This window comes from Benincasa hispida, chromosome 1, assembly GCF_009727055.1.
Source record: "Benincasa hispida cultivar B227 chromosome 1, ASM972705v1, whole genome shotgun sequence".
NCBI lineage: Eukaryota > Viridiplantae > Streptophyta > Magnoliopsida > Cucurbitales > Cucurbitaceae > Benincasa > Benincasa hispida.
In genome coordinates, this window is record NC_052349.1 from 90,698,255 (window position 1) to 90,710,737 (window position 12,483).

The window sequence follows — 12,483 nt, forward strand, 5'->3', positions numbered from 1 at the left end:
TCCCCTCTGTAGCTCAACGGGGTATTTATGAGAATCAATTTGTGATTAATTTGAATTTTTCAAATTAATTGAATGATTTAATTATACGTGATATAATTATTTTAATTTAATTATATATGATATAATTATTATAATGTATTTGATACATAAGTTTATTTGAGAGGAAATAAATATTTGAATATGATTCAAATATTAATTATGTGAATTAGATTCATATAATTAAATTTAATATAAATGAGATTTATATTAAATATCATTGTGGAGAGAATTAAACTATAGTTTATATTGTATTGGATACAATATAAAACTATAGGTTATATGTTATATTTGATATAACATATATTTTAATATATATTATATGATAAAGTGGTTATTATATAAATATATATTAAATTTTTTATTAAAATTAATTTGATTTATTAATTTTAATTTTTTGAAAATATTTTTAAGAAGGGAGTGTTAACTCCTTCCCCCTTTTTTTCTCTTTACTACATTAGTGGGAACAGGGGTTGAATGAGTTTTCTTCATGTTCTTCCTCCTTCAGTTTTTTTTGGGTTATAGAATAGTTTTGTAAAAAAGAAAATTTAATCTCTCCCAATCACTCAACTCTCTTCTTCTCTCTTAATTCTTTCTCTCTCCAAAAAGCCAGATCCCACACACTCCTTGATTCTCATCCCAGAGAATATAGAGGAAACCATTTTGGTAGTGGTCATTTAGAAAATTAGGGTTTCAAGTTCGTGACATTTTGGAGAAGAGAATACATGAAGAAATCGTTCTTTAAGGGTAAGTCTCATCTCCCTATTCTCTTTTAATTTTCCTTTAGCATGCTTAATTTAGATGCATAATTTTTGTTTCTTCTATAAAATTGAATGCTCTGTAAAATTTGAGATTTAGGTCTGATCCCGTTTCCGCTCAAGGACCTTCAATGGTTCCTTCACCCAGAACACCCGTCTAACGCTTCCAAACTAACTTGTAGGATTCCATGTTGCATCAATATCTAACTTCCACCAATTGAGAAGAGGGATCCATCTAACAGGTCAATCCTCCACAATAACTTATTTTATTAAATAAATAATATTGTTTGTATATTACAATTACAAACTACAAGACCCACAAGATTTAGGGCATCAACCCTAATAATATTTCACTTGTCCTAAAGCTAGCGGGGTGTACATCATAAAAGTCAAACTATTACAAAAGTACACATAAAACAAGAAACTAGGACGTACAATATACGACCAGTACAAAATCTCCCATTTGCCCTAGACTAAATGTGACATGTCTCGTAGACCCATACTCTGTAGGTGATTCTCAAACACCTTAGCCATGAGAGTTTTTTAAACAGATCGACAATGTTGTGCATTGAAGTTATTTGCGTGACGATCACGTCCCCTCAATGTACAATATCTCGTATTAGGTGATACTTCCGCTCTATGTGTGTCCCACGTTTATGACTGTGTAACCCCAAAATGAGTCAAGTAAATAAGTATAACTCATCATAGACCGAATCATGTCTAACAGGGTTCGATTTCTCCTTTATGATACACTATTTGTTGAGGTGTACCAGGTGTTGAGAGTTGGGATACAATTCCATGTTCTATCAAATAATCTTGGAATTTCAAATCCATATACTCTCCACCTTGATCAGATCGAAATTTTCGTTTTACTTAATGCATTTTCAACTTCTGTCTTGTACTCCTTGAACTTTCAAGAGCTTCATAATTCTGTTACATTAAATAAAAGTACCCATATATTGAATAATCATCAGTGAAGGTGATGAAATATTCAAACCTTCTCTTGCTTTAACATTCATAGGACCACAGAGGTCCGAATGTATAAGTTTTAAGGGCTCTTTTGACTCTGTGACCTTTTCCAGTAAAAGATCTCTTAGTCATTTTACCTTCAAGGCATGACTCACATACCGGTAGAGAATTTTCTTCTAACTCACTTAGAAGTCCATTCTTAACCAATCTCTCAATCCTATTGAGTTTTATGTGTCTATTCTTAAGTGCCAAAGATGGGCATTTTCTTTAAGAGAAATTTTTTGTCTTTTATTTTGAGTTACCGTAGTTCTAAACAGTTCAATATTTATGAGGACCTTTGTTGCTAACAACCTTAGCACATAAAGATTATCTTTCAACTTAGCAGAAAAAATATCTATACCATTTTATAAATAAACACTTTATATATAGAAAAATATATAGAATAACTTTGTTCAATTAAACATTTTATAGAAGTTAAGTCCATTTTTAGATCAAGAACTACATAATTATTTTCTAAAAAAATAAATGATTTCTATAAGGTAAGTCGAAGTCCTCCCACTGCCTTTGCTGAAATGACATGTCCAATTCCAACACTCGTCATCATCTCATCAGTCGCCAGCTACTTCCAGGAATCAATTCCCAAAAATGAAAAACAAACGTGGTTAGTGACGTCTGAATCTATTATCCAGGCTGAATCATCATTCTCTACTAATCAAGTTTCCAACATAACTAAATTATATTTACCTTGCTTTGCCTTCTTCTTCTATGCCAAGTATTTGAGACAATTCCTCTACTAATGTCCTTGTTGGTTGCAAAGGAAACATATTCCCTTTGCAATGTAAAGAATTGCAAGTTCACATAGGTTAAACATATTTGGTTTTCCTGCCCCTTTGGGCAGCAGCTAGTGGGTTAGCCTTCCCCTGGTCTCTCTTCTTCTTCTTTCACTTTTTGGTCCCAAAAGAAAAGGGTATATACTTGGTTCCAAAGGTCAAACCTCTATGAAATTTCTTTGAGGACGAGGCAAAATTTGCTCCACCCTTCTGTTCCTTGATTTTCATCAAGGATTGTATGTCTGTAGCTCGTTGAGCAAGGTGGTCAGGTTGTAATCAATCCTATTTATAATAGTATTGCTATAGAACTATAGGAAACTTTCAAGTAAAGTTTCCAAGATAAAGCTAACCTGACTGATTTCATCAATGACAGACACATATATCTCCACCACATTAAAGTGAACCATCATGTTTAGAACACATTCTTGAACAGAGGACCCCTCTGGTATGTAGGCACTAAAGATGTACTTGAGCACATCGTGTTTAAATTGAGTGGACGGCTGTCGAAACATTCCCTTCAGGGACTCTATGATCTCATGGGCAGTGAGCATGAGCTCATGCTTCTTGGCCAAGTCCTCAGATAGACTTGCCAAGATGTACACTCGGGTCTTTTCATTTGCCCAAACCTATCGTTCATATACCTCCTGAAAATTTCGGATGGCATTAGCTGGTGGGACTTAAGATTGTTGGGGTTGATATCCTAAAGTCTCGTGTCCTGTAGTTTGTAAACGGTTTGTACGAATGTTTGTGTTGTATAATATATGATATTTACTTCACATCTTGTATTTTTGTTCAGTTGTTTGTTTTATTTACTTTACCACAAACCAATAAACATAAAATCCCTAGTTATCTGTATGTGATTCAAGCATGTATGTGATGACATACAAGTGGATCATATCTTGAGTGATAACCAAATGGTCTGTAGTATATAAATATAGGAGGGAAACCTTATCCTGATAACACTACGGATGTGGCCCGCTTTGTGGAATGGTTACAAGTGTTGTGACTTGTCACAGATGGTCTGATCCTGATCATTCGTGTTGGGGACATGCGAGTGGGGGCGTCCTATACAAAGAGTTTGTATAAGACCTGACCACGAAGTGTTAACGTCTCGTTATATAACACCGTTCATGACAGAGACTTCACTTCACTAGGATGACCATAGGTAATATGACCTCAATCCTAAGTGAGTTGGGAACTCCTACCATTGAGGGTGGTCTTTTGATTTGTATGGGTGCTGTCTCTTATACACATCTAGATGTGTATAAGAGACAGATATAACACCGTTCATGACAGAGACTTCACTTCACTAGGATGACCATAGGTAATATGACCTCAATCCTAAGTGAGTTGGGAACTCCTACCATTTAGGGTGGTCTTTTGATTTGTATGGGTGCTGTCTCTTATACACATCTAGATGTGTATAAGAGACAGGTTCATGACAGAGACTTCACTTCACTAGGATGACCATAGGTAATATGACCTCAATCCTAAGTGAGTTGGGAACTCCTACCATTGAGGGTGGTCTTTTGATTTGTATGGGTGCGAGTCTGTCTCTTATACACATCTAGATGTGTATAAGAGACAGCACCTGTACTTACGAGCATCTGTAAAGGGTCATCGTACTCATGATTGGTTATATCTGATGGACACAGAAATATATCTGTGGTAAGAAGAGTTCACACAATTATTCACAAATGGTGGATCTCGTGGCTAAAGAGTTTAGTCAGCTATTCACAGACCGTTGGAGCTTCGAGCCACAGGTCTATTAGGTTCCTTGGGTAGCTTGGATAAAGTCAAGAACCAGTGTTTGGGTTAATTTGAAATGTTCAAATTGACAAGAGGAAGTTCAATTATATATGATATAATTGGACTAGTTAATTATATATGATATAATTGGACTAGTTAATTATATATGATATAATTGGACTAGTTAATTATATATGATATAATTGGCTAAATATATGAGATACATTATTTTGGAGGAAATTAGATATAAATATGATTTATATCAAGTAGAGGAGAAAATACTATAGTAGATATGTGATATCAAACTATAGGATAAAATTATAATATGATTATATTTATTAATTAATTAGTTGGTTAATTATATGATAATTAATCCAAAATTCACATTCAGACGTGGGTTAGTAGGGGCAGCGTCGGTTATTGTAACCGATGAAATAAAAATGAAATTGTTTCATTTTGATCGCCCAGTCCGGAAAAGAAAGAGAGCGCGCGTTAGTAGAATTCTAAATGATCACTTAAAAGAATCGAGAACCTATACGATAGTTGCTCTTCGTCTAGACGATCGTCTACCTCGCGCCTAAACGATCGCATGCTAGTTCCTACACGATCCCATAGCTTCTCAAAATGATCGTATAGTGTGCCGATTTTACTAAACGATCGTATACCTTTTCCTAAACTATCGTTCAGTAAAACCTACACGATCATGTAGCTTCTCCTAAACGATAAGTATTCTGCTATGCGATAGCGTCTTTTTCCTTCCCACTTGCTTATCGCCTACACGATTCGTGTTTCCTCCTTCCTCTACCAAATTCACCAAAGACCACGCTTTGGGTTTTCACTCCGAGAATACCCGGGGCTCTTTTCTGGTGGTGTCATCTCCGCAGCGTTCGTGTTTGTGCGGTTATTCGTGCTGCTTTTGTTGACACTGATGCTGGGTGTTGGTAGATCGCTTTGAGGGTTCCACTGCTTTGAGTGCTGAAGTTTGAAGATTGTCTTCAACTAGTATGGCACTCATTCTCTTGTTATTTTGTTGTTCATAACATCTCGATAATTAGTATTTGTTTGCATAACTGTTCGTATGAATGTATAATGTTGTATTTTGGTCACAGTGAGATCGGAGCGATCCAAACGCACTCATGAAACTCTTCGGTAAGAGATCCTTCAATTGCTCTGACACTTCTCAATGAGAACAAAGCGTAGGTCATTGATGATTAGAATTGTATTGATTGTGTTTTTCCAGGTTTCCTAGTTAGCGTCGCTTAATTTGTCGACGACAAGCATATTAAGTGTAGTAGAAATATTGAATATTGCTGAAACATACAATTTATTTATATTAGTTAAACAAACATGACCCAGTTTGAAAAACCAATTAATTTAACAAAATAATTTAATGCACTCTATGTGATATCTATTTTGCAATGATAATTTAGTGGGGCAAGGTAAAAGCCACCATAGGGCGAATCGTTACTTCTTCATTGAATTGAGACTATCTCAACCAGTAATTACACTAGAATAACTTTTGTTCCTATAATTGTTAGTCATCATTGTTTGGTCCAGAAAATTGTTAACTAGCTTAACATTTTTCTTGTAAATGTAACACCTCATTTTAGATTCTAGAGTTCTACCTCAATGAAACAACCGTAGGGAAAAAATAGTTGAGGAAAAAAAATAAAGAAATCCTATCCATTTCTAGAGTTTGAGTAAAAAGTCATGCAAATACCATATATATAGGGACATAAGTAAATGTGTCTCAAGGTCGAGCATTACTCCAAACTAATGAGAGAGACTGTGAGATATGTTGGCACACATCCTACTCTCACTTACTATAAACACTCTCTCCATTCACCTTGATATTGACCTATACAAACACTACCCGTAGGGGGACACAAGCAAAGGTCCTCGAGACCGAGTATAGGTCTCACAGTGTGAACTTTTAGGAAGAAACGTGATAAGAAAAATGAAGTATCATATATCCCATTTTTTTCCCCACTAAGTGTTTGTCTAGGGTTAATTAACTTTAAAAAAATACGGCTAATTTTTTTACTAAGTGATTGTTTACTTTGCCTAATGTAACATCTACTTTGGATAGTTAAACAATATTGATTATTATGCATTAAATACTTTAATAAACTTTAATCAACTATTGCATGCTTGTAACAAATCTATCTAATTTACCTTCCAAGTCAATTCCCAGGTAAGGGTGTTCTATTTCCGTCATCTTAAATACTCCAGTCTAGACAAAACCGACCTTAGACAAAGGTTCCTTATAAATACATTTGTTACAAATTTAATCTTTTAATATTAACTAATTTAATCCTATTAAACTGATTAAAAGATTAAACATTTCACTAAAGTAATGAAAAATATTAACTACATCCATGAAGGACTAGGGACTGTGAAGTCCGATGTGGAAGCACAGATCGTGTCCGAATTTTAAATTTCGCAATGAATTAAAATACAGCTGAACATTGTGCATATCAAACCATTTTACAACATGATTTTGAATTAAATAGAGAATGAAGATTGGGGTTTAGAATTTTACTTACCCTAGAAGAAAAAATTAATCTTCATGAATTCCTTCTAATTGATCACGAACTCTCTGATTGAAACTCAAATAGAACCTTCTCTTTAGGGGTTGAGAATTAACAGGAGTTGTGTGGGCTCTGTTGATTTTTGGGAGGGGGAGAAAGATTTTTTTTTAGAGGAGAATATTTTGGGAGAATTACGTTGGGAGAATCTCACACACAGGCCTTCTGTGATCTCCTCAGTGGAGAAGATGAAAAACGTAAAACCAAGTTCCACTCCCACACGATTTTTACTGAGAGTATTAAGGGGAAGAAAGTTGTAACTTCCTCTTTTTAAATTAAAATTTAATTTAATTTGATTTAATAAAATATATATAATAACCAACTTATTATATATATATAACTATATATTTATATCAATATAACACATAACCTATAGTTTAGGTTATATCAAATATAATATAATCTATAGTTCTAAAACTTTCAATAATTCATGGTATAAATCAAATTTATATTAAATTTAATTATACGAATCTAATTCATATAACTAATATTTGAATCATATTCAAATATTTAATTCATCTCAAAATAAATTCTATATTATAATGTATCAAATAAATTATATTAATTATATCACATATAATTAATTTAAATTAATTATATCATATATAATCAATCCCTCAATTAATTTGAACCATTCAAATTAATCCAAAATTAATTAATTCTTAGTAATCTTAGTTGAGCTACAGAAGGGATCTTATGGACCTGTAGATTGAAGCTCCAATAGTACTTGAATGATTAATTAGACTTGAATAATTAAATTACTCAATATTCATTAACTGTCAGTCACTCCACTAAAGACCGACAGTTGCACTCTTCGTACTATACATATACTTTTGTGTTCATTGGATATAACCAGCCAACAGTACGATGACCCTTCACAAATTGCTCGTAAGTACAAATGGCCAAAACTACCGTTTTTCCCTTTAGTTACATCTAACTCATTAAGTCCATTGATCCCTCCAATGAACAATAAGTCATAGTCTAATTATGACCAAGTTCTTCTCGGGCCAGAAGAGGGTGTGGTCACATTGTTCAAGTCTTGGAATCAGTCTTTAAGGGAGTAATTTATCTATTTACCCCAACATTAGAGAAAGAGTAAATTCCGTCTTGTGTAGTTGTGTTCCCAACTCTCCAATCAGACGAATCCCCAAAATGGTAGGCATATTGAGTCGGCGAGCTGGTCACTCTCACCCACAAAACAAAAAACCGCCTTCATAGGCAGGAGTTCATGACTCACTCAAGATTCAGGTTATGTCACTTATGATCATCCTGGTGAAATGTAAGTCTCTATTATTAATTGCGTCATATAATGAGACTATTCATTTCATAATTCAGTCTTATACAAACTCTTTTGTATAGAACACCTCTGCTCACATGTCTCTACATGGATGATTAGGATCATATCATTTGTAGAATTTTACAAAAATTGTAACATCTACAAAGTGGGTCATATTCGTAGTATCACCAAGATAAGGTATCCAATCTTATCCATCTACTACAGACCATTTAAGACTTAAAAATGATCCACTTGTATGTCTCTACATACATGTTCAAGCTATAAAAGATAACCTTGGATGTCAGTTTATTGGTTTTGTGGGTTAATACTACTAAATGTCAAATAAAATACCTCAAATTTTATTAAATAAATAAATTATTTGTACATTATAATTACAAACTATAGAACCCACGAAATGTAGGGCATCAACCCCAACAATCCATACATTCTAACTATATATTATAACAATTATAATATAAATGATGCATGTTAATGTTATTAATACATGCAATCATATATTATAACTCTTATATTATATGATGCATAAGCATGCTTTAATTAAATCATGCAACTATATTATAACATTTATAATATTCATGATGCATGAATAATTTATAACCTATGGTGAGATTTTCACTATATGATATACATTATGAAATATATTATAAAATAAATCATACATTCAATGCATAAAAAAATAAACAAACACATTTTGGACGGGGATTAGCTTCCACACAATTAATTACATTAATATAACATTTATATGAACTTAATTAATTAAAAAAACTAATTATTACAATAAAAAAAAGTAGATGAACTGCCTAGACCGAACCAACAACTCGAATCGTTGGCGAACTGAACCACCCACGCGAACCGCTGGAAAATCGGCCCAAACGTGTTGTGACACTATGGAAATTGCTTTCTGCCATCATGTCGAAGCACAGCAATGCTAAGGGTACAGCGTCGCAAACCATTCTGTATAGCAGATGTCTACTTCAAATTTCTCCCTTTTTTGGTCCCGTAAACTCCAGATCTTCGCCGGAAAAATTCACATATGATCCGACTATAAATTTACAGACTCGATTGCAATAATGCCCAAAAACAAAAGGATAAAAAAAGTGAAATAAGCAGTAAAACGAAAAAATCCCCAACGTGCAAACCCCACATTCATTAACATAAATGCAGTAACAAAACAGTACCTATCATAACTCTGAATTTATTTCTCGAAAATAAAAAATTGTTACTAAAAAACCTTGCTCTAATACCAATTGAAGGTTTGTGAAAACCTAGGGAAGCGTGATCGAATCCCAATTTTAGTTTTTTTCACAGAAACGTAAAATTACAGAGACAGAAACATTATACATTTGAAGTAACAACATGCTTAAAACAAGAAAGAAGAGGGAATTAAGGCTAGGATAATACTTACTCTTGAAGTCACATTTTTATTTATTTATTTATTTTGTATCCTTCTCTTGATCACGAACAATTCAAAAAATCCATGGATCACAAACTCTCCAAAAATAGCAACTTAAAGATCCAATTTTGAACACCACCACAAAGGAAACCAAGGTATTCTCTTAAGGGTTGAAAATCACGGGAATGATGGGCTTCATAAGATACTTTGTTTTGGGAGTGGGATTAAGAATTTTGAGAGGAATTCTTTTCTCAGAGATGGATTTTTGGGAAGACAAATTTTGAGAGGAATTCTTTTCTAAATTTAAAAGACAAATTTTCAATTAAATTTAATAAAATATAATTATATGTTAACTAACTTATCATATTATATAAATTATACTATATGTTATATCTAATATAACATATAACCTATAGTTTATATTATATCAAATATAATATAACTTATAGTTTGAATTCTCTCAATAAACCTATGGTTATTTAATATAAATCAAATTCATATTATATTTAACCTATAATTTTCATATGAATCCAATTCATATAATTAATATTTGAATCATATTCAAATATTTATTTCCTCTCAAATTAAACTTTATACTATAATATATCAAATACATTATATTAATTTTATCACATATAATTAATTTACATTAATTATATCATATATAATTAGTTCCCTCAATTAATTCGAACAATTCAAATTAACTCAAAATTAACTTGATTCTCAATAATTATAGTTGAGATACCAAGGGGACCTTATGGATCTATAGATTGAAGCTCCAATGTGCTAGATTGAAATCCCAAGCACGGTGCAAAAACATCCAGACCATTTTCAAATTTTAATGACAAAATAACTTTAGAATCCCTTACTTTCGTTGACGACTTTGGATGACTTCACCAATTTCTGGGGTCTACGATCTTGATTCCTCTGCTGAAAATCAAGTGATCACCACCAAAATGGTTTTACCTATTCTTCTTGCTCTAGTGAGGTGGAAGGAGAAGCCAAGAGAGAATTTCTACACATCATTTTCTTCCATAATGGAGAGAAAATTAACTAGAGAGGGAGGAGGAGGTTGGGAGAAGATCTCTCCCGCTCCTCTATATCTTCCCATGTTGGGGAATTTGTTATAACAAAAAAAATGAAAATTCATTATTTATGTAACCAATAAATTAAATTAAATAACAATAAATTCATTTAATTTAACAAATAAATTAAATCAAAATTTAATTTATTAAAATAAATAAAATAATTATTAATTAATAATAATTAAATATCTCATATTTAATCAAATGTGCATTAGAATCATATTCTAATACATTCTTCTCTCATAACCTATAGTTTTAATTCAATTAATTTAATTAAATCAAATTTAATTAATTAATTAATTAATTCTCCAATTAATTAATTAATTAATTAATTCTCCAATTAATTAATAATTAAATTAAATATCACATATTTAATTTAACCTTATTATTGAATCATATTCAATTATGTTTTCTCTCATATTACCTATAGTTTTAATGTGCATCTAATGTGCATTAATTTTAACATATAGTTTTAATATGAACTCTATTCATATTTAATTTAATATTTAAACTCCTTCAAATATTTAATTATCCCCTAAATTAATTTCTGAATCAAATTCAAAATAAATTTATATTATAATGTATCACCATACATTATATTCTTTCCCTTAGTAAATTTGAACATTTCAAATTAATTTAATTATCTTAATACCCTTTATGAGCTACCAATGAGGCTTAATGGATCTATAAATCAGAAGCTCCAACGAGATGAGATTAATTGGCTAAACTCATTAACCAAGTTAATCAATATTTCTTAACTGTGGGTACACTTCACTATAGATCCACAGTTGCACTCTTCTCAGTGTAGATATATTTTCATGTTTATAGATATTGACCAATGACAGCAAGTTAGTCCTTCACGAATGTTCATAACACCAGCTGGGTCAAATTACCATTTTACCCCTGATTTACCTCTGTATCCTTAAGTACTAATGCTCATTTAATGAACAAACTATTTATGGTCCAACCATTAAACAAAAATCCCTCTCAAGCTAGTGAGAGGTTAGGGCCATTTGTTTAATGAACACTCATTTACTTACACTAAAGTTGGGAAGGAGTGAATTCCATCTTGTGAAATTATGTTCCCAGCTCCCCGTTTGATCTTATCCTAGAAATGGTAGGCTTATTGAATTGGCGAACTGGTCACTCTCACCATACAAATCAAAGGACAATCCCTCGTGAACAAGAGACCATAATCCACTCAGGATTGAGACTAATTTGCCTATGTTATTTTTAGTGAAATAAAAATCTAACTAGTCAACAGAATTACATCTAAATGTTACTATTTCATGGTTTGGTTTTATGCTAACTCATTGCATAAGATACCTTCACTCACATGTCCCCTACACGAATGTGTTGGATCATTGCATTTGTATCAAATATAAAATGAGTCGTATCCATAGTGTTACCAGGATAAGATACCCACCTTATCCATATACTATAGACCTTTTAGGTTATATCTTAAACATTGATCCTCGTATGTCTCCACATATAGTTCAAGGCTTATACAACAGTCTAGGATGTTAGTTTTATTGGGATTGGTGTCTTAATTCTCCCGTAGTCTCGTTGTTTTGTAAAGATACACATTGTTTAATGAATAAAATAAGTGTTATTTAATTCTTGCATTTACTCATATCCAATGAAAAAAGCTCCTTGGTTATCTTATGTGAACTTAAGCATGTATATGTGATATACAAGTGGATCATGCCTTAAGTGATCACCTAAATAGGTTTGTAGTATAAGGATTAAGGTGGGATACCTGATCCTGTTGACACTAC